Below are 21,513 nucleotides of genomic sequence, written 5' to 3'. Positions count from 1 at the left end.
GTGGTAAAACCTGTAAAAAAACAGAAAAAAATAAATTGCAGAATAAGAAACCTACTTCAGCATCGTGCTTGGGCTTCTGATCTTTTCTGACCTTAAAGCGCACCTGTCAGCAGGATTGTGCTCAGTAATCTACATACACTGTCAGGTGGGCGCCATTACCATGAATAATATGACACCTTGGCTGATGAAATCCATCCAGTGGTTCTTGTTTAACCCCTTCATGACCAGACCAGTTTCCATTTTTGTGTTTTCGTTTTTTGCTCCCCTTCTTCCCAGAGCCATAACTTTCTTATTTTTTGGTCACTATGGCCATGTGATGGCTTATTTTTTGCGGGACAAGTTGTGCTTTTGAACAGCACCACTGGTTTTACTACATCGTGTACTGGAAAACAGGAAAATTCCAAGTGCGGTGAAATTGCAAAAAAGTGCAGTTCCACAGTTGTTTTCTTGGGGTTTTGTTTCACCATGTCTGCTGAATGCTAAAACTGACCTACCATTATTATTCTCCTGGTCATTATGAGTTCGTAGACACCAAACAGGTATAGTTTTTTTACTTAAGTGGTGAAAAAAAATCCAAAGTTTGCTTAAAAAAAAAAAAAAAATGGCTCCATTTTCCGGGACCCATACCATCTCCATTTTTTACGATCTGGAGCTAGATGAGGGCTTATTTTTTGCGCGCCAAGCTGACGTTTTTATTGATACCATTTTGGGGTAGATCCAATGTTTTAATCGCGGTTATTGCAATGTTGCGGCGACCAAAAAAAAGTAATTATAGCATTTTGAATTTTTTTCACGTCACACCGTTTATCGATCGGATTAAATATTTTTTCATATTGATAGATCAAGTGATTCTGAATGTGGATATGTGTATGAGTGATTTTTTTTGTTTTATTGTGAATGGGGCGAAAGGGGGTGATTTAAACTTTAATATAATTTTTTTAATATTTTTAAACTTTTTTTACTTTACACTAGCTTCAATAGTCACAATGGGAGACTAGAAGCTGCAATTCTCTGATCGCCTTTGCTACACACAGGGGATGATCAGATCTCCTGTGTGTAGCAGAAATGCTCACCTGCTATGAGCGCCGACCACAATCTGGCAATGACAATGGCTAGGGTCTCCTGCAGACCTGGGTTGTCATGCCAACCTATCGGCGACCCACGATCATGTAACACGGTCGCCGATGTGCGGAGCCAACGACACGCTTCCGGGAAGCGCGAGTTAAATGCCGCTGTCAGAGATTGAGAGCAGAATTTAACTACACTGTGTTCCAAATTATTATGCAAATAATATTTTCTCAGATTTTCCCAAATTACCTATATGAATTGCAGTCATTGTAATTTTCCAGTCAAATAACTATTAGAGTACAATTGAAAGGTTTTTGTACAAACTGCCTATGATAACAGTATAGTTTTAAAAAATAAAAAACTCAACTGCACTCAAAATGCATGTTCCAAATTATTATGCACAGCAGAGTTTTCAACCTTTTCATTTTAATAAAGAACAAAAAATTGTCATTTTTGAAATTATAAGCATTAGCAGGTTATTACAAACTGAAATCAAACAGTTTTCAACTCAAAACTTTATTCTAGGTGATGTTACATTTGCACATAGGACCGCTTGTTCGAAAGGAGCTTCTGAACTTTTTCATCCATTGAATTTGTCAGGTTTTGGATGGTTTCTGCTTCCAATTGTTTTGCCTGAGGACAGAATACCCTCCCAGAGCTGTTGCTTAGATGTGAACTGCCTCCCGCCATCATAGACACTCCTTTTGATGATGCCCCAGAGGTTCTCAATGGGGTTGAGGTCAGGGGAGCATGGGTGCCACACCATTAGTTTGTCCCCTTTTATGCCCATAGCAGCCAGAGATGCAGATGTGTTATGTGCAGCATGAGACGGGGCATTATCATGCATGAAATGATCTCGATGGTCCAGATGGATGGATTGGAGGATGGCTGGTTGATGGACACCCCATGCAAACACGGCTACGGCGCTAACAAGGAGGAGGTGGAGTAATGTTTTGGGCTGGAATCATGGGGAGAGAGATTGACGGCCCTTTTAGGATCCCTGAAGGGGTAAAGATGAACTCCATAATGTATGTTGAGTTTCTCAAACAGCACTTCCTTCCATGGTTCAAGAAGAAGAACCGTGCATTCCGCAGCAAGATCATTTTCATGCATGATAATGCCCTTTCTCATGCTGCACATAACACATCTGCATCTCTGGCTGATATGGGCATAACAGTGGACAAACTTATGGTGTGGCACCCATGCTCCCCTGACCTCAACCCCATTGAGAACCTCTGGAGCATCATCAAAAGGAGTGTCTATGATGGTGGGAGGCAGTTCACATCTAAGCAACAGCTCTGGGAGTCTATTCTGTCCTCAGGCAAAACAATTGGAAGCAGAAACCATCCAAAACCTGACAAATTCAATGGACGAGAGAGTTCAGAAGCTCCTTTCGAACAAGCGGTCCTATGTGCAAATGTAACATCCCCTAGAATAAAGTTTTGAGTTGAAAACTGTTTCAATTGTACTCTAATAGTTATTTGACTGGAAAATTACAATGACTGCAATTCATATAGGTAATTTGGGAAAATCTGAGAAAATATTATTTGCATAATAATTTGGAACACTGTGTAGTTAACAGCCACGGGGGGGGGGGGGGTGGATCGCTATTCCACCCGCAGCTGTTGCGGGCACATGTCAGCTGTATATATCAGCTGTCGTGTACCTGGAAAGCTGCGGGCTCAGTGCTGGAGCTCGCACCAAACAGGGGGTTCTCACGTTTGTCATACTATTATGGCACACGTCAAAAAGGGGTTAATTTTTACTTATAGTTTGGAGATGATGATATGCTCGTGCTCTGGGACAGCCTGTAGGGTGGGCTCTATCTGGTGCTCTGCTTATACAGTCAGCTATATGCTCTTATGACAGGTCACTGATCGTTCAGTTACCTGCCTCCTATTTTACATGTTATATACATAATGTGGGGTTAGAAAAAACAAACAAATCAAGCAAAATGGCGCCCGCACAGGCACAATAGCATCTATCGCTTGGCCATAGATGCTACTGTGCACGTGCCGTGGCCATTTTGTTGGAGCAAAAGAAAAATTTGTCTCCAGAAAAATGGCCACGTCACGTGCGCAGTGGCATCTATCAGCAATCGAGGCTCTTAATCTGCGCAAGCCCCGCCCACTGGTGGCTGGCTCTTGCGCATATTGAGAGCATCACTTGGCGATAGATACTATTGCAATTGCTCCGCTGTCATTTTGTTGGAGCAAAAAATCTGGCTCCAGCAAAATGGCCACAGCACGTGAGCAGTTGAATCTATCGGCAAGCGATGCTCTTACTTTGCGCAGGCCTTGCCTACTGGTGGGCGCCGCTTGCGCAGAATAAGAGGATCACTTGCCGATAGATGCTACTGCACTTGCGCCGCAGACATTCTGCTGGAGAATAATTTTTTTACTCCAACAAAATGGCCGTGGCATGAGATAGATGCGCCTGCGCGAGCGCCATTTTGATTGATGTCATTTTTTTCCCCCCATAATGTATACACTATGTAAATTAAAAATTGGAGGCATGTCAGTGATCGATCAGTGAGCTGTCATAAGAGCATACAGATGTAAGCAGAGCACCAGATAGAGCCCACCTCACAGACTGCCCCGGAGCACGAGCATATCATTATCTCCAAACTGAAAGTAAAAATTACACAAGAACCACGGGACGGATTTCATTAACCAAGGTATCATTTTAATGTGTGTAACAGCGCCAACCTGACAGTGTATGTAGTTTACTTAGCACAATCCTGCTGACAGGTTAATTTTCAAGGAGTTGTCTGCTCTAAATCATTAAGTCTGCAGTCACTCTGTGTGCCTGCAGACTTCTGAATCCCCACAGAGCACAAGGTTTAAAAAACATTTATATGGTCCTCATTTCCTATGCTAATCAGGGATTCGACTAGTGGGTGTTAGTTGCTCCCAGAAGAGTCAGCCTCCTTTCCATGTTATCACGCCCGTGTTGGCGTGATAATTTGCCGCTCATTCTGGCAGCGTCACTGCATCTCTGAAGCCAGGTGTATGCTTCTCCGCATCAGAGGCGCACTGTGCATGTTCGGAAGTTTAGAAGATGACTTCCGTACATGTGCAGTGTGCCTCTGTAGCCAAGAAGCGTACACCCGGCCTCAGAAAAGCAGTGACGGTGCCGGAATGAGCGGCGCATGTGCAAGATTTCCATGAGCGACAATGACGCCGCTCGTGCAAATTATGTAATCATGCCCCATCAACTAGTCAAAGCCCTCATAAGCATAGGCAATGGGGAGCATGTGAATGTTTTGTAAACTTTGTTTTCACTCAGTAATGTTATACGGGGCTGGTTAGGCAGGGAAGTTGCTGATACATAGGTGAATGCTGCTGGGTTGGAGGGTATAGGGGATGTGACAGGTTGCCTTTAAGCTTACTCACATAAGAGCAGCGCACTGTTTTGTATTTTATTAATGTAATTTTCTTTGTCGTAAAACCCGTAAAAAACCCCAGAAAAAATAAATTGCCGAAAAAGAAATCTACTTCAGCATCGTGCTTATGCCTCTGATCTTTTCTGACTTTAAAGCGCACCTGTCAGCAGGATTGTGATTGTGTGCCCACACTGTCAGGTGGGCGCCATTACACTGATTAAAATGATACCTTGTTTGACGCTTGGCGATAGATAATACTGCTCATGGTCTGCGGCCATTTTGTTGGAGCAAAAAAAATTAGTCTTCAGCAAAATTGCTGCATCGTGTGGGCAGTTGCATCTATCAACAAGCGATGCTTTTAATCTGCGCAAGGTGGGCGGCGCTTGCCCAGTTTGAGAGCATCTCTTGGTGATAGATACTACTGCACACGCACCACTGCCAATCTGGCTCCAGCAAAACGGCCACGGCGCATGCTCAGTTGCACATATCAGCAAGCAATGCTCTTAATTTTATCATTTTAATCAGCGTAACGCTGCCAACCTGACAGTGTATGTAGTTTACTTAGTACAATCCTACTGACAGGTGCACTTTAAAGGGGTTGACAACTCTAAATCTATAAGTCTGCAGTCCCTCTATGTAACTGCAGACTTATGAATCCCTCAGAGCACACACTGTGAGCTGCGGGGATTCGCCTGTGTCTGAGCCATATGCGTTATACATACTCCTGGCCAGATTCCGACTAGTGGGTGTGGCTTCGCTTCATGCACTTGCATAAAGTGAGGCTGCGCCCCAACTAGTGACTCGACTGTTCAGTGAGCGTGGCTTATATGTAAAGATGGTCTGAGATCAGTGGCCCAAAGTCATTTAACCCTTGAAAAACACCAGTTACTGGCTATTTGCCCCCTTTGATGGCAGTTCTCATGCCCAGAGCATATTTAAACGGGCTAGAATGACCTGAACTTGATGCGCCCATCACTATGTATGTAATGGTGGTCAGAGATCAGTGACCCAAAGTCATTTAACCCTTGAAAAACACCAATTATTTATTCAAATATGTGAAAATTGGTTATATCTCCACTTTGATGTCAGTTTTGATACCCAAAACTTATTTTGGCCAGGCTGGAGTGACTTGTATTTGATGCGGGCAATCACTATGTAATGGTGGTGTGAGATCAGGGGCCCAAAAACACTTAACCCCACTGCCCACTTTGATGCCCATTTTTGTGCCATTGTTATAACTTTTGTAGCTGCTCTTAATTGTATTCTAATCAGGGCACCTCGCTGCATTGTATTATATTAATGCATTTTTTTTTGTCAAAGCGCACCTGTCAGAAAGATTGTGCTCAGTAAACCACATACACGGTCAGGTGAGCGACATTAAACTGATTAAAATGATGAAATCCATTCTGTGGTTCTTGTGTAATGTTTACTTTCAGTTTGGAGATAATAATATGCTCGTGATCAGGGACGGCCTGAGGAGCCTCCTATTTTACATAATGCATCCATTAGTGCGGGGTAAAATAAGAGTCAGGTCAGTGAAGGCACAGTGACCTGTAATAAGAGCATACAGATGAATATGTAAGCAGAGCACCAGATAGAGCGCCCCCCCCCCACAGGCCGCCCCGAAGCACGAGCATATCATTATCTCCAAACTGAAAGTAAAGACTACACAAGAACCACAGGACGGATTTCATCAACCAAGGTATAATTTTAATCAGTTTAATGTCGCCCACCTGACAGTGTATGTGGTTAAGGCTGTGTGCCCACGATGCCTCCCAGCCTATGGCCCCGATGCTGCGGAGGGGCCGCATGCGGATATTCAAATGAGCGGCACCTTTTTTTTTTACCTACGGACTTTCCCCATAGAGGTTAGGTCTATGGGGAAAGCCTGCAAGCGGACCTGCAACTGAAATTGACATGCTACGGTCTGGAAAGACGCGCCACATGTCAGTTTCCGTGAGTGAGCCACAGACGCATAGTAGACATAGAATTTCTAGAAATGCCATCCACTGTACTGTAACATTTGTCTCCTGCTTATTTGACGCTGCATAAGTCCGCAGCGTCAAACCTGCAGCGGCTCCGGATCGTGGGCACACAGCCTACTGAGGACAGTCCTGTTGACAGGTGCGCTTTAAATCTGTAAAAAACAGAAAAAAATAAATTACCTAATAAGAAACTGCCTAATAAGAAACCAACTGCAGCATCGTGCTTCACACAGCTTCATACTACTACAGTGGTGGCCAAAAGTATTGTCACCCCTAAAATTCTGTCAGATAATACTCAGTTTCTTCCTGAAAATGATTGCAATCACAAATTCTTTGGTATTATTCTCTTCATTTAATTTGCTTGCAAGGAAAAAACACAAAAGAGAACGAAGCAAAAATCAAATCATTGATCATTTCACACAAAACTCCACGGTATGCGTGGCCCCCTCAACCCCCAATCCTAGGATGCGTGGCTCCCTCATCCCCCAATCCTGAGATGAGTGTCCCTGTCATCCCCCAATCCTGGGATGCGTGGCCCCGTCATCCCCCAATCCTGGGATGCGTGGCCCCCTCATCTCCCAATCCTGAGATGAGTGGCCCCCTCATCCCCCAATCCTGTTATACGTGGCCCCCTCATCCCCCAATCCTGGTATGTGTGGTCCCCTCATCCCTTTCACGCTGCACACATACAAAAAAATAAACATTTATACTCACCTTTCTTCTCTGTGCTCCAGCGCTGCGGTGTCCTGTTCTTCTGAGGAGTGCGGCGCCGGAGTACGCACGTGCCCATACTTCGCTGTCCTGTGCCATTTTGCTGAAGACACACTGAAAATGTGTCTTCAGTAAAATGGCACCGGATAGCGCTATACGCATACGCCGACTACGACACCTTCACTCCTGCCCTGGTCTCTGGCGAGAAGAGAGGTGCTGTGGCAACGCTCCTCCCGGTCAGGTAAGTATGTAAGTATGGCGCCGGAGATCGTGGTATGCGTTCAGTGTCTTTTCATACTGCGAACTTTGGCGCCATATACTCCTCTTACCTGTAACAGCTCCATGCATTTATCTGTCTGGAGCCAGACTGCGCAGGCGTGTCTAGCTTGTGCAGTCTATAGAGGCTTCAGACAGAGGGACGCTTGTAGTGTTATATTATAGATACACATGCACAGCTTCACACTATAAGGTATGATAGTAGTGTGACGCTGTGCCTGTGTATATAACATCTAGTGGGGAGTTCACTCTATAAACTATAAAGTGTTTACATAGCTCTATACTATATACTATTATATATTATATACCTCGTCGTGTAAAGCTGTGCATGTGTATATAATATATAATGAAGCGTTCACACTACATACCATAAAATGTATACATATCACTATACTATATACAAGAGCATCTCACTAAATTAAAATGTCATCAAAATGTTAATTTCAGTTCTTCAATACAAGAAGTGAAACTTATAGAGTCATTAAAAACAGAGTGATCTATTTCAAGTGTTTATTTCTGTTAATGTTGATGATTATGGCTTACAGCCAATGAAAACACAAAAGTTATTATTTCAGTAAATTAGAATAATTAACAAAAAACAAGCTTTTAAAAATGTCCCTTAGTCTGTTTCAGTAGGCTCCACAATCATGGGGAAGACTGCTGACTTGACAGTTGTCGAAAAGACAGTCATTGACAAACTCCACAAGGAGGGTAAGCCACAAAAGGTCATTGCTAAAGAAGCTGTCTTTTTACACACTGCTGTATCCAAGCATATTAATGAAAAGTTGCGTGGAAGGAAAACGTGTGGTAGATAAAGGTGCACTAGCAACCGGGATAACCGCAGCCTTGAAAGGATTTTTAAGAAAAGGCTATTCAAAAATTTGGGGGAGATTCACAAGGAGTGGACTGCTTCAAGAGCCACCACACACCGACGTATCCAGGACATGGGCTACAAGTGTCGCATTCCTTGTGTCAAGCCACTCATGACCAATAGACAACGCCAAAAGCGTCTTACCTGGGCCAAGGAGAAAAAGACCTGGACTGTTGTCAGTGGTCTAAGGTGTTGATTTCAGATGATAGTAAATTTTGCATTTCATTTGGAAATCAAGGTCTCAGGAGTCTGGAGGAAGAGTGGGGAGGCCACAATCCAAGCTGCTGGAGGTCTAGTGTGAAGTTTCCACAATCAGTGCTGGTTTGGGGAGCAATGTCATCTGCTGGTGCAGGTACACTGTGTTTTATCAAGACCAAAGTCAGCGCAGCCGTCTGCCAGGATATTTTATAGCACTTCATGCTTCCCTCTGCCGACAAGCTTTTAAGAGTTGAAAATTTCTCCAGCAGGACTTGGCACCTGTCCACACTGCCAAAAGTATCAATACCTGGTTTAAAAACAACAGTATGGCTGCGTGCACACGATGCTTTTTTCATGCGTTTATGCTGCGGATTTTCCGCTGCTTAAACGCATCAAAAACGCATGGTAATCCGCACCCCATGGTCCCCAATGGCATTCCGCAATGTCAATGCACATGCTGCGGATTTTTCCGCAGCGTTTCTGCAGCGCAAATAAATCCGCAGCATGTTCATTAATTTTGCGGAAGCGCCGCCATTGACTTGCATTGAGACGCATATAATGCGCGTCTGTACATTTATACAAGCGGATTATATGCGTCTCTATGTGCGGATGGTACCCAGTTCTGGAGGAGAGGAGACTCTCATCCAGACCTGGGTACCATTGTACCTGTAAAAAAAAGAATAAAATAATAAATAAAGTTTATATTCACCTGTCCGGCGGCCCCTGCAGCGCTTCTCCTTCCAGGACCTGAGATGACGTCGCGGTCATGTGACCGCAGGCTGTCTCGCGAGATGCCGGCAACCCGGAAGAAGCCAGGACGAGCGCGACAGCACACGCGGCGGGGGATCGGGGGTGAGTATAGCTTTATTTTTTTATTTTTACGGTCACACTATGTAAATCCATGCCTTTTGCATGGATTTAAATTGTGTGACCTAGTTGTCAAGCACTTTCCAAGTGATGCTATCGCTTGGAAAGTGCTCGTCAGTCCGCATGCAGAAACACATGCGTTAACGCATGTGGGTACGCATGTGAATCCGCATGTATTCTGCAGGAAAAACGCATGCACAATCTGCATGCGTTTTTTCTGCCAGGGAGATGCAGAAATGCTGCAGAAATTTTCTGCTTAATTTCTGCATCGTGGGCACATAGCCTATCACTGTGATTGATTGGCCAGCAAACTCGCCTGACCTTAACCCCATAGGCAATCTATCGGGTATTATCAAGAGGAGGATGAGATACACCAGACCCAACAATGCAGACGAGCTGAAGGCTGCTATCAAAGCAACCTGGGCTTCCATAACACCTCAGCAGTGCCACAGGCTGATCGCCTCCATGCCACATTGCCGCATTGATGCAATAATTGAGCCCCGACCAAGTACTGAGTGCATTCACTGAACATACATTTCAGTAGGCCAGCATTTTGGATTTTAAATTAATTTTTCAAGACGGCGTTATGAAGTATTCTAATTTACTGAGATAATGACTTTTGTATAATGATTGTCTGTAAGCCATAATCATCAACATTAACAGAAATAAACACTTGAAATAGATCACTCTGTTTGTAATGACGCTATATAATATATGAGTTTCACTTTTTGTATTGAAGAACTGAAATAAATTAACTTTTTGATGATATTCTAATTTAGTGAGAAGCACTTGTATACAGTGCTGAGCATAAGTGAGTACACCCCCTGTATTATCAGTACATTATTTTTACAATGCTCAGCATAAGGGCGGTTTCATGCGTCTGGATATTTCCGGGACTGGAAAAACCCATATCGGAGATATACATATCCGGTGTGTCTGTGTGTGTCACACTTGTGGCGCATCAGGATCACCCGTACCGGCGCCTGGGAATCAGTGTACAGTTCCCAAGCCCTGGGTGCTATATTCTGCCCTCATCATTGTTCTTTGCTCGCGCTGTGATCAGCACGAGCAAGAGACAAAGTTGGGTGTAGTAGTGTCTGCTCCTACAGTGTCTCAGTGTAAAATAAGATTAAAATAATAAAATACATTTACTCGCCTGTCACCACACGTACTGGACACACTGACATGTGAAAGAGCCCTAAGTAGGTACTCCCCCTTATTATTGGTACATTATATATACAGCACTCAGCTTAAGTAAGTACACTCCTCTATTATCAGAACATTATATACAAAGTGCTCAGTGTGTGTACACCCGTTTATTATTAGTACTTTATATAGCACTCAGCATAATTGAGTACACCCCCATATTATCAGTGCATTATATATACAGCAATCAGCATAAGTGAGTACAAACCCTGTATTATCAGTATATTATATAGAGTGCTTAGAGTAAGTGAGTGCACCCCCTGTATTTTCACAAAATTATATATAAAGCTCTCAGAATAAGTGAGCACACTCCTGTATTATCAATACATTATACATAAAGTACAGACCAAAAGTTTGGACACACCTTCTCATTTAAAGATTTTTCTGTATTTTCATGACTTTGAAAATTGTACATTCACACTGAAGGCATCAAAACTATGAATTAACACATGTGGAATTATATACTTAACAAAAAAGTGTGAAACAACTGAAAATATATCTTATATTCTAGGTTCTTCAAAGTAGCCACCTTTTGCTTTGATCACTGCTTTGCACACTCTTGGCATTCTCTTGATGAGCTTCAAGAGGTAGTCACCGGAAATGGTTTTCACTTCACAGGTGTGCCCTGTCAGGTTTAATAAGTGGGATTTCTTCTTGCCTTATAAATGGGGTTGGGACCATCAGTTGTGTTGTGCAGAAGTCAGGTGGATACACAGCTGATAGTCCTACTGAATAGACTGTTAGAATTTGTATTATGGCAAGAAAAAAGCAGCTAAGTAAAGAAAAACGAGTGGCCATCATTACTTTAAGAAATGAAGGTCAGTCAGTCCGAAAAATTGGGCAAACTTTGAAAGTGTCCCCAGGTGCAGTTGCAAAAGCCATCAAGCGCTACAAAGAAACTGGCTCACATGAGGACCGCCACAGGAAAGGAAGACCAAGAGTCACCTCTACTTCTGAGGATAAGTTTATCCGAGTCACCAGCCTTAGAAATCGCAGGTTAACAGCAGCTCAGATTAGAGACCAGGTCAATGTCACACAGAGTTCTAGCAGCAGACACATCTTTTCAACAACTGTTAAAAGGAGACTTTGTGCAGCAGGCCTTCATGGTAAAATAGCTGCTAGGAAACCACTGCTAAGGACAGGCAACAAGCAGAAGAGACAAGTTTGGGCTAAAGAACACAAGGAATGGACATTAGACCAGTGGAAATCTGTGCTTTGGTCTGATGAGTCCAAATTTGAGATCTTTGGTTCCAACCACCGTGTCTTTGTGCGACGCAGAAAAGGTGATCGGATGGACTCTACATGCCTGGTTCCCACCGTGAAGCATTGAGGAGGAGGTGTGATGGTGTGGGGGTGCTTTGCTGGTGACACTGTTGGGGATTTATTCAAAATTGAAGGCATACTGAACCAGCATGGCTACCACAGCATCTTGCAGCGGCATGCTATTCCATCCGGTTTGCGTTTAGTTGGACCATCATTTATTTTTCAACAGGACAATGACCCCAAACACACCTCCAGGCTGTGTAAGGGCTATTTGACCAAGAAGGAGAGTGATGGGGTGCTACGCCAGATGACCTGGCCTCCACAGTCACCAGACCTGAACCCAATCGAGATGGTTTGGGGTGAGCTGGACCGCAGAGTGAAGGCAAAAGGGCCAACAAGTGCTAAGCATCTCTGGGAACTCCTTCAAGATTGTTGGAAGACCATTTCCGGTGACTACCTCTTGAAGCTCATCAAGAGAATGCCAAGAGTGTGCAAAGCAGTCATCAAAGCAAAAGGTGGCTACTTTGAAGAACCTAGAATATAAGACATATTTTCAGTTGTTTCACACTTTTTTGTTAAGTATATAATTCCACATCTGTTAATTCATAGTTTTTATGCCTTCAGTGTGAATGTACAATTTTCATAGTCATGAAAATACAGAAAAATCTTTAAGTGAGAAAGTGTGTCCAAACTTTTGGTCTGTACTGTATATACAGTATATATATATATATATATATATATATACACACACACACATACAGCGCTTAGCATAAGTGAGTACACCCCTGTATTATCAGTACATCCTATGTAATGCTGGACTCGTCTTTCTTTCCAAAGCCGGGATGGGCGGAGACTGCTCAGTGTGGCGCCGGAGTCAGCACGTGCGCATACCGCACTACGGCGCCATTTTATTGAAGACACTGTGCTTGCGAATTCGCAGATACAGTGTCTTCAACAAAATGGAGCTGGATATCGCAGGATGCGCACGTGTCTACTCCTGCACCATTTTATTGAAGAATTCTACTACAACATCAGTATAGCAGTGCTCACAAGCCGGCCATCACCATTATCCTTATAGTCAGCTTGTGCGCACTGCTATGTTGACGTTGGAGTACATTACTTCAATAAAATAGGCGCTGTTTTATTGAAGACACTGTGTATGCAAATTTGCAGACCCAGTTTCTTTAAAAAAATGGTGCAGGATAGCGCTGTATGTGCACATGCTGACTCCAGCGCCCCCCCAATGTATCCCCCCGGGTCCCCTAAGGATTTTTGTAATTACCTTATGTTGCAGATACTGCCTGTGAGCAGCACGATCACTGGCCGCTCACAGGCATGACGTGAACCCCGACTACAGCCGGCTCTGACATCCGCTGATGTCACGACAAGTGCTGGCAGCAGCCAGGGGTCTCTGTCTTCTGCGTTCCGCGGTGGATGCCAGGCTGTGAGCGGGGTTACCCTCTACCCGCGTCACACCCAGCATCTACTGTGTGCTCTGCCTCTCCCCATTCATTGGGAAAGCGCGCGGTGGATGCTGGGTGTGACACGGGGTAGCCCCGCCCACAACCCAGCAGCCACCGCGGGGACCGCATCACTGATGTCACTCCTCACTTGTTGTGATGTCAGCGCGGGGTCACGTGATGCCTGTGAGCGGCCAAGGATAGCACCGCTCACAGGTAGAAACAGCAACCTAAGGTATTTACAAAAATCCTTAGGGGCCCCGGGGGGGGGATCCATTGTGGGGTAATAAAAAGTACTGGACAACTTCTTTAATAAAATTAAAAATGTACCAGTAAAAATGCTTGCCACGTGGGCGTAGAACGTGTTTAATAGCTAGTGCAATATATAGTGAGGCATTCACACTATAAGCTATACAGTTTATACATAGCTCTATACTGTCATATAGTAGATGCCTCGTTGTGTGAAACTGTGCCTGTGTATATAATATATAGTGGGTAGTTCACACTTTATATTGTATACATAGTAATACGCTATACTATCATATAGTATATACCTTGTATATAGTATAGAGCTCCGTAGATCACTACTAGCTTCACGATCACCCAATTAAGATTATTAGCTGCCACCACCAATCAGTTCCGGTCGATTGGATGCCTTATAGGTAGCGTGTGGCTTTGGGGGAGGAACGATTACAGAGCAAAAGAAACAGAACTATTACATTTTATATTTAATCCAAAGGGAGACAGTGTTTATGAAAAAATATACAAAAGATTTTACAAAGGGAGACAAAACAATACAGCATATACAGTTACAGAAATAAAAGGGATTAACAGAAAAGCTTACTATACCGATCGCAGAGACGATTCAGTTTAGATGAAGGAAAGCGCTTCGATTTGACTGTTAAGGAACGTGGCCCTTGCTTACACGAAAATATGTATCTTCCAGCATGAGCGAAGATCAATATTCGGCTTGATCTTTTATGCCTGATTGGGCCCTGCCCACACACTCCCCTGTGATGATGTCACGTGGGCTGGTCTGCGCCCTTCATGTTTTTTTTTAAATCTCTTAATTTCTGTGATATCTCCTCGCTCGATGATCGCAGAAGTTAGCAAGTGAATCCATATTTTTTATTGTGATTTTACTTTTCCTTAGAGATCAAACATGACATGGCTGCTTTCAGTTATCTTTGCCCTGTTGCGTTACAGCTCAACGGCAGGGCTCGCAGATATGGAAAAATATGCATACTGTTCCCCACATAGCCCCGCTGCTAAAAATATAGGTCCCATCACAATCAGAATTATAGAAATTCCCCTATTCCACACTTACTTTCGGTACCTAAAAGTCTGGAGATTAAACGCATTTGCAACTGGAAATGACCCGGCTATTCTCAGGAGTGTGATAGATTCCCTTTGAAGCCTAAGGAGATGTTTCCTATCTCTCTCAGGTGTCATAATGGTTACCTTTACACAACTCATTCAGTCTCTAGTCCAGGGGTCCTCAAACTTTTTAAACACGGGGCCAGTTCACTGTCCCTCAGACTATTGGAGGGCTGGAATATAGTTTTTTTTAAAAAAAACTATGAACAAATTCCTATGCACACTGCACATATCTTATTTTGATGTAAAAAAACAATACAGGAACAAATACAATATTTAAAATGAAGAACAAGTAAAGTTAGATAAACCGGTATTTCAATAGGCAAGTAAATGTCCCCAATAGACACCATAGGCCCCAATAGGCAGGTAAATATCCCCAATAGGCAGCATAGGTCCCCAATAGGCAGGTAAATATCCCCAATAGGCAGCATAGGTCCCCAATAGGCAGGTAAATGTCCCCAATAGGCAGGTAAATGTCCCTAATAGGCAGCATAGGTCCTCAATGGGGAGGTAAAAGTCCCCAATAGGCAGCATAGGTCCTCAATGGGCAGGTAAATGACCCCAATAGGCAGCATAGGTCCTCAATAGGCAGGCTATTTCCCCCTTATAATGCCCCATGCAGGCTGTTCCCCCCTTATAATGCCCCATGCAGGATGTCACCCCCCATATAATGCCCCATGCATGATGTCCCTTTCTCCCACCATATAATGCCCCATGCAAGATATCACTCCCCTGTCTTTATAATGTCCCATGCAGGATGTCACCCCCCCCATATAATGCCCCATGCAGGATGTCACTCCCCTGTCGTTATAATGCCCCATTCCGGGTGTCACCCCCATATAATGCCCCATGCAGGATGTCCCTTTCTCCCACCATATAATGCCCCATGCAAGATATCACTCCCCTGTCTTTATAATGCCCCATGCAGGATGTCACCCCCCCCATATAATGCCCCATGCAGGATGTCACTCCCCTGTCGTTATAATGCCCCATGCAGGATGTCACCCCCCCATATAATGCGCCACGCAGGATATCACTCCCCTGTCGTTATAATGCCCCTTTCAGGATGTCACCCCCCATATAATACCCCATGCAGCATGTCACTCCCCCATATAATACCCCATGCAGGATGTCACCCCCCCATATAATGCCCCATGCAGCATGTCACCCCCCCATATAATGCCCCATGCAGGATATCACTCCCTTGTTGTTATAATGCCCCATTCAGGATGTCACCCCCCCCATATAATGCCCCATGCAGGATGTCACTCCCCTGTTGTTATAATGCCCCATTCAGGATATCATCCCCCCATATAATGCCCCATGCAGGATGTCACTCCCCTGTCGTTATAATGCCCCATGCAGGATGTCACCCCCCCCCATATAATGCCCCATGCAGGATGTCACTCCCCTGTCGTTATAATGCCCCATTCAGGATGTCACCCCCCCATATAATGCGCCACGCAGGATATCACTCCCCTGTCGTTATAATGCCCCTTTCAGGATGTCACCCCCCCCATATAATACCCCATGCAGCATGTCACTCCCCCATATAATGCCCCATGCAGCATGTCACCCCCCCATATAATGCCCCATGCAGCATGTCACTCCCCCATATAATGCCCCATGCAGCATGTCACCCCCCCATATAATGCCCCATGCAGCATGTCACCCCCCCATATAATGCCCCATGCAGGATATCACTCCCCTGTCGTTATAATGCCCCATTCAGGATGTCACCCCCCCCATATAATGCCTCATGCAGCATGTCACCCCTCCCCCATATAATGCCCCATGCAGGATGTCACCCTTAATATTATGTCCCATGCCTCCATACATTAAAAAAAAAATGCAATTCTCACCTCCCTCCTCCTCACCTGCTGCAGCTGCTCAATTCCGGACTCCAGCGTTGCCGGCCTCATCCTGCTCTGCGCTGCCTGTGATGGCTCAGGGGAGGGCACGGTGTAAAGACGTCACCGCACCCTCTGACCTGACACGTCACAGGGAGCATGCTCCAGGAAGACAGTGGATCTGCGGAGGCACGAGAGGTAAGTATCCGGCTGCCGGGGCCATGAGCAAGCGGGGGGAAGGGCGGGCGCTGGCACCGCTCTCCTCTGCCCCCAGCTCGGCAGGCCGGATAAAAATCCTCCGCGGGCCGTAGTTTGAGGACCCCTGCTCTAGTCCATATGTTTCAAGGTGTCTATTCATCGCATGTGTCTTTTACTAAGGGCTCCATTTCTTATGGTAATTAGCCTGAATAATTAAGTTTGGCACTTCTTGTGTGCACTGCCACTTTACATTGAAGCAGCTTTTTAGATTGTCAGCTTTACTCCTTACTATGGTATAGGGTTTGTGGGGATGAGGGGCTTGGAGAGAGAGATATTTTTTATATTTCCTGACAAATAGTATACAGTATGGAGCTATGTATACAATATGTAGTATATAGTGTGAACTCCCCACTATATATTATATGCACAGGCACAGCTTTACACAATGAGGTATATACTATGTGATAGTATGTGGTATAGCACTTTGTATACAAGATATAGTGTGAATGCCCCACTAAATATGATGTACACATGCAAAGCTTCACTCTGAGCTATATACTATACAATAATATATAGTATAGAGTATGTATACATTAGTATATAGTGTGAACTCCCCACTGCATATTATATACACAGGTACAGTTTTACACTACGAGGTGTCTACTAGATGATGGTATATAGCAATGTTTCCCAAACTCCAGTCCTCATGGCCCCCACAGGTCATGTTTTCAGGATCTTCTTAGTATTGCACAGGTGATGGAATTACTATCAAGGCATCATGAATTCTCTAACCTGTGCAATACTAAGGAGATCCTGAAAACATGACCTGTGGGGGCCATGAGGACTGGAGTTTGGGAAACACTGGTATATAGTATAGTGCTATGTATACATTATATGGTATGTAGTGTGAACTCCCCACAATAGTGATGGTCCGAGTCAAAATCAGGTCACTTTAACTTGTCTCAAGCATTAGAACTGGTATTTTTAGGGGTTAAATTACTTTGGTTCACTGATCTCACACCACTGTTACACATATAGGGATGCCCTTCATCAAACATAAATTCTCTAGCCCAGCTTAAACGGGTTCTGTGCATCAGGACTGACATCAAAGTCGGCAATTAGCTTATTTTTACAGATTTGCATAAGTTACTTTTTTTAATTGGTTAAAGGGGTACTCCGGGGAGATAAAAAAAAAAAAAGTTGTACTGTTCCTGCACTCATACACTATAAAGATGATATGCCCAGCGCGCTATAATAATCTTTATAACTCCTGCTCCCTGCTAGTAGCCCTGTGAATGAGACATTATCAAGGGGCTGCTATTAGAAGCTGTGAGCAGGCGATGCCCTCGACATGTCCCCTCACCTGGGACTGCAGACAGGGAGACATTATGGGGCTGGTGTGACAGGCGCTGCTTTTCACTGCACTGCTCACCCCTCTGTCTGGGACATTACAGCAGTGTGCAGCTCCTCGCTGTTATTACCCAGTCTAATAGTTGTTTCCCTGCCGACAACGGGAGTTGCCTCGCCTCCTCTCCTCAGGCTACCTGTTCCCTACATGCGGGAGCAGCACTTAGTGTATGATGTAATGACCCAGGCGGGAGGGGGTAGCAGTGAAAGAGCAGATCCTGTCACGGAATTAAAAGGGTTAAAAAGATTATGTATCTGCACTGGGCATCTCCTCTTTATAATTTGAGTGCAGGAACAGTCCAAAATAAATGTCTATCTCCCTGGGGTACCCCTTTTAAATAACTGTGGGCCAGTGATCTCACATCACTGTTATACAATAGTGATGCCCTGCATGAGATTCAGGTCACTCCAGCATGGCCCAAATGGGTTCTGGGCATGTGAACTGGCATCAAAGTGGGCAAATGGTTGTATGACTTAGTACTACTGGTTTTACTGCACCACCACACAGAAGAGGAAGACCCACATCACAGTTTCCTTCTGGATGGCCAAAGTGGTTATTAATCAGAAAAGCTGGCATCAAGGTGGGCAAATTTCAACTTTGTCGTGGGTTGAATAAGTTACTGATTTAGTTTTTTTTAGAGTTTAAGGGGTTGTCCGGCCTTAGGCTACTGTATGTACCTGCAGACTTGTGAATCCTCACATCGCAAATATTGCTCACTGTAAGATTTCTCCGATGGCGGCACAAGGAGTTGGCGGTCATGTGTAATTTGCATACTTCAGCCATATCCTGACTATATGAGCGTGACCTCCCTCAATGCAAGTGTATTAAGTGAGGCTGGATACAATCTAGTCAGAAAGTGGCTGGAAGTATGCAATTTGCATACTTGTGGTCACATGACTGCCCACTAATGGCGCTGGCACCGGAGGATCCTCACAGTGAGCAGTGTGTGCATTGTGAGGATTCACAAGTCTGCAATCACATGCAGTGACTTCAGACTTGTAACCTAAGGCCGGACAACCCCTCTAACTCTAAAAATAAACCAGTAACTTCTTCAAATCAGTACAAAGTTACAATTTTTGTCCACTTTGATGCCAGCTTTTCAGATCAGTAACCACTTTGACCATCCTGAAGGAAATTGATTATAATATGGGTGTTCCTCTTCTGTGTGCTGGTGATGTAAGACCAATATTCATTCAACCATTTAGCAACACCAGATACTTATTCAAATCTGTGAAAACTGGCTAATTGCCTACTTTGATGCCATTTTTGATACCCAGAACCCATTTGGACTAGGCTGGAATTACCTGAATTTGATGCAGGGCATCACTTTTTCTGTAATTATGGTGTGAGATCAGTGGCTCAGGGTTATATAACCCTTCAAAAACACAAGTTATTCGGCTGTGTGCCCACGATGCTTTTTTGGTGCGTTTTTTGTTGCGTATTTGCAGCGCATAAACGCTCCAGAAACGCATTGCATACCTTTTCCCATGACTTCCTATGACATTCTGCAAGTTCTGTGCACATGGTCAGGATTTTTTCTGCGCAGAAAATTTTCTAATAACTCAATTTGGTGACAGTTCTATTGCCCAGAACCTGTTTGGGCCAGGTTGGAGGAACGTGTTTGATGCGTAGTATCACTCTCTGTGTAAATCCTAAATACTTGACATTTTTTTTTCTTCAGCAGACAAAGCTTAAACGGCACAGAAGAGGGTAAGTCTGATTTCATTCTCTTATGTCCATTACTAGGACAATATCTTTATAAATACTGTGTTTTCCTGGATATAAAACCTACACCTAAAATAAGCCTTTGCATGATTTTACAGAGTTTTTGGCGTATGCTTGAAATATAATCCCCAAAAATAAGCCCTAGTTACAGTTAAGGCCAGCATTAAAGTGGGTGGAGAGCAAACTGGGCAATTGACCAAGACCCCAACTCTCGTCGGTTGTGTGCCCACGATGCGTTTTTTAAGTGTTTCCGCAGCGGCAAAAACGCTGCAGAAATGCTTAAAAAACGCATGGTAGAAGGCCTGCCATGTTCCCCAATGATAATCCGCACGTGCTGTGCACATGCTGCAGAAATTTCCGCTGTGGATTATCATTGCGGAAAAAAACGCAGCACTACCAATTATTTTGCGGAAGTGCTACGTTTTCGCCGCCATTGACTTGCATTAGAACAAATGGATTACGCATCACTGTATACAGTTATATGAAAAAGTTTGGGCACCCCTATTAATCTTAAGCTTAATGTTTTATAAAAATTGGTGTTTTTGCAACAGCTATTTCAGTTTGATATATGTAATAACTGTTGGACACAGTAATGTTTCTGCCTTGAAATGAGGTTTATTGTACTAACAGAAAATGTGCAATCTGCATTCAAACAAAATTTGACAGGTGCATAAGTATGGGCACCCTTATCATTTTCTTGTTTTAAATACTCCTACCTACTTTTTACTGACTTACTAAAGCACTTTTTTTGGTTTTGTAACCTCATTGAGCTTTGAACTTCATAGCCAGGTGTATGCAATCATGAGAAAAGCTACTTAAAGTCGCCACTTGCAAGTTGTTCTCCTGTTTGAATCTCCTCTGAAGAGTGGCATCATGGGCTCCTCAAAACAACTGCCAAATGATCTGAAAACAAAGATTATTCAACATAGTTGTTCAGGGGAAGGATACAAAAAGCTGTCTCAGAGATTTAACCTGTCAGTTTCCACTGTGAGGAACATAGTAAGGAAATGGAAGAACACAGGGACAGTTCTTGTTAAGGCCAGAAGTGGCAGGCCAAGAAAAACATCAGAAAGGCAGAGAAGAAGAATGGTGAGATCAGTCAAGGACAATCCTCAGACCACCTCCAGAGAGCTGCAGCATCAACTTGCTGCAGATGGTGTTACTGTGCATCGGTCAACTATACAACGCACTTTGCACAAGGAGAAGCTGTATGGGAGAGTGATGCGAAAGAAGCCGTTTCTGCAAGCACGCCACAAACAGAGTCGGCTGAGGTATGCAAAAGCACATTTGGAGAAGCCAATTTCTTTTTGGAAGAAGGTCCTGTGGACTGATGAAACCAAGATTGAGTTGTTTGGTCATACAAAAAGGCGTTATGCATGGCGGCAAAAAAACACAGCATTCCAAGAAAAACACTTGCTACCCACAGTAAAATTTGGTGGAGGTTCCATCATGCTTTGGGGCTGTGTGGCCAATGCCATCACCGGGAATCTTGTTAAAGTTGAGGGACGCATGGATTCCACTCAGTATCAGCAGATTCTTGACAATAATGTTCAAGAATCAGTGACAAAGTTGAAGTTACGCAGGGGATGGATCTTTCAGCAAGACAATGATCCAAAACACCGCTCCAAATCTACTCAGGCATTCATGCAGAGGAACAATTACAAT

The sequence above is a fragment of the Phyllobates terribilis genome, unplaced genomic scaffold (genome assembly GCF_046119375.1).
Source record: "Phyllobates terribilis strain yellow unplaced genomic scaffold, ASM4611937v1 Scaffold_495__1_contigs__length_1321142, whole genome shotgun sequence".
In the NCBI taxonomy this organism is placed as follows: Eukaryota; Metazoa; Chordata; class Amphibia; order Anura; family Dendrobatidae; genus Phyllobates; species Phyllobates terribilis.
Note: the sequence above shows the minus strand (reverse complement) of the source record.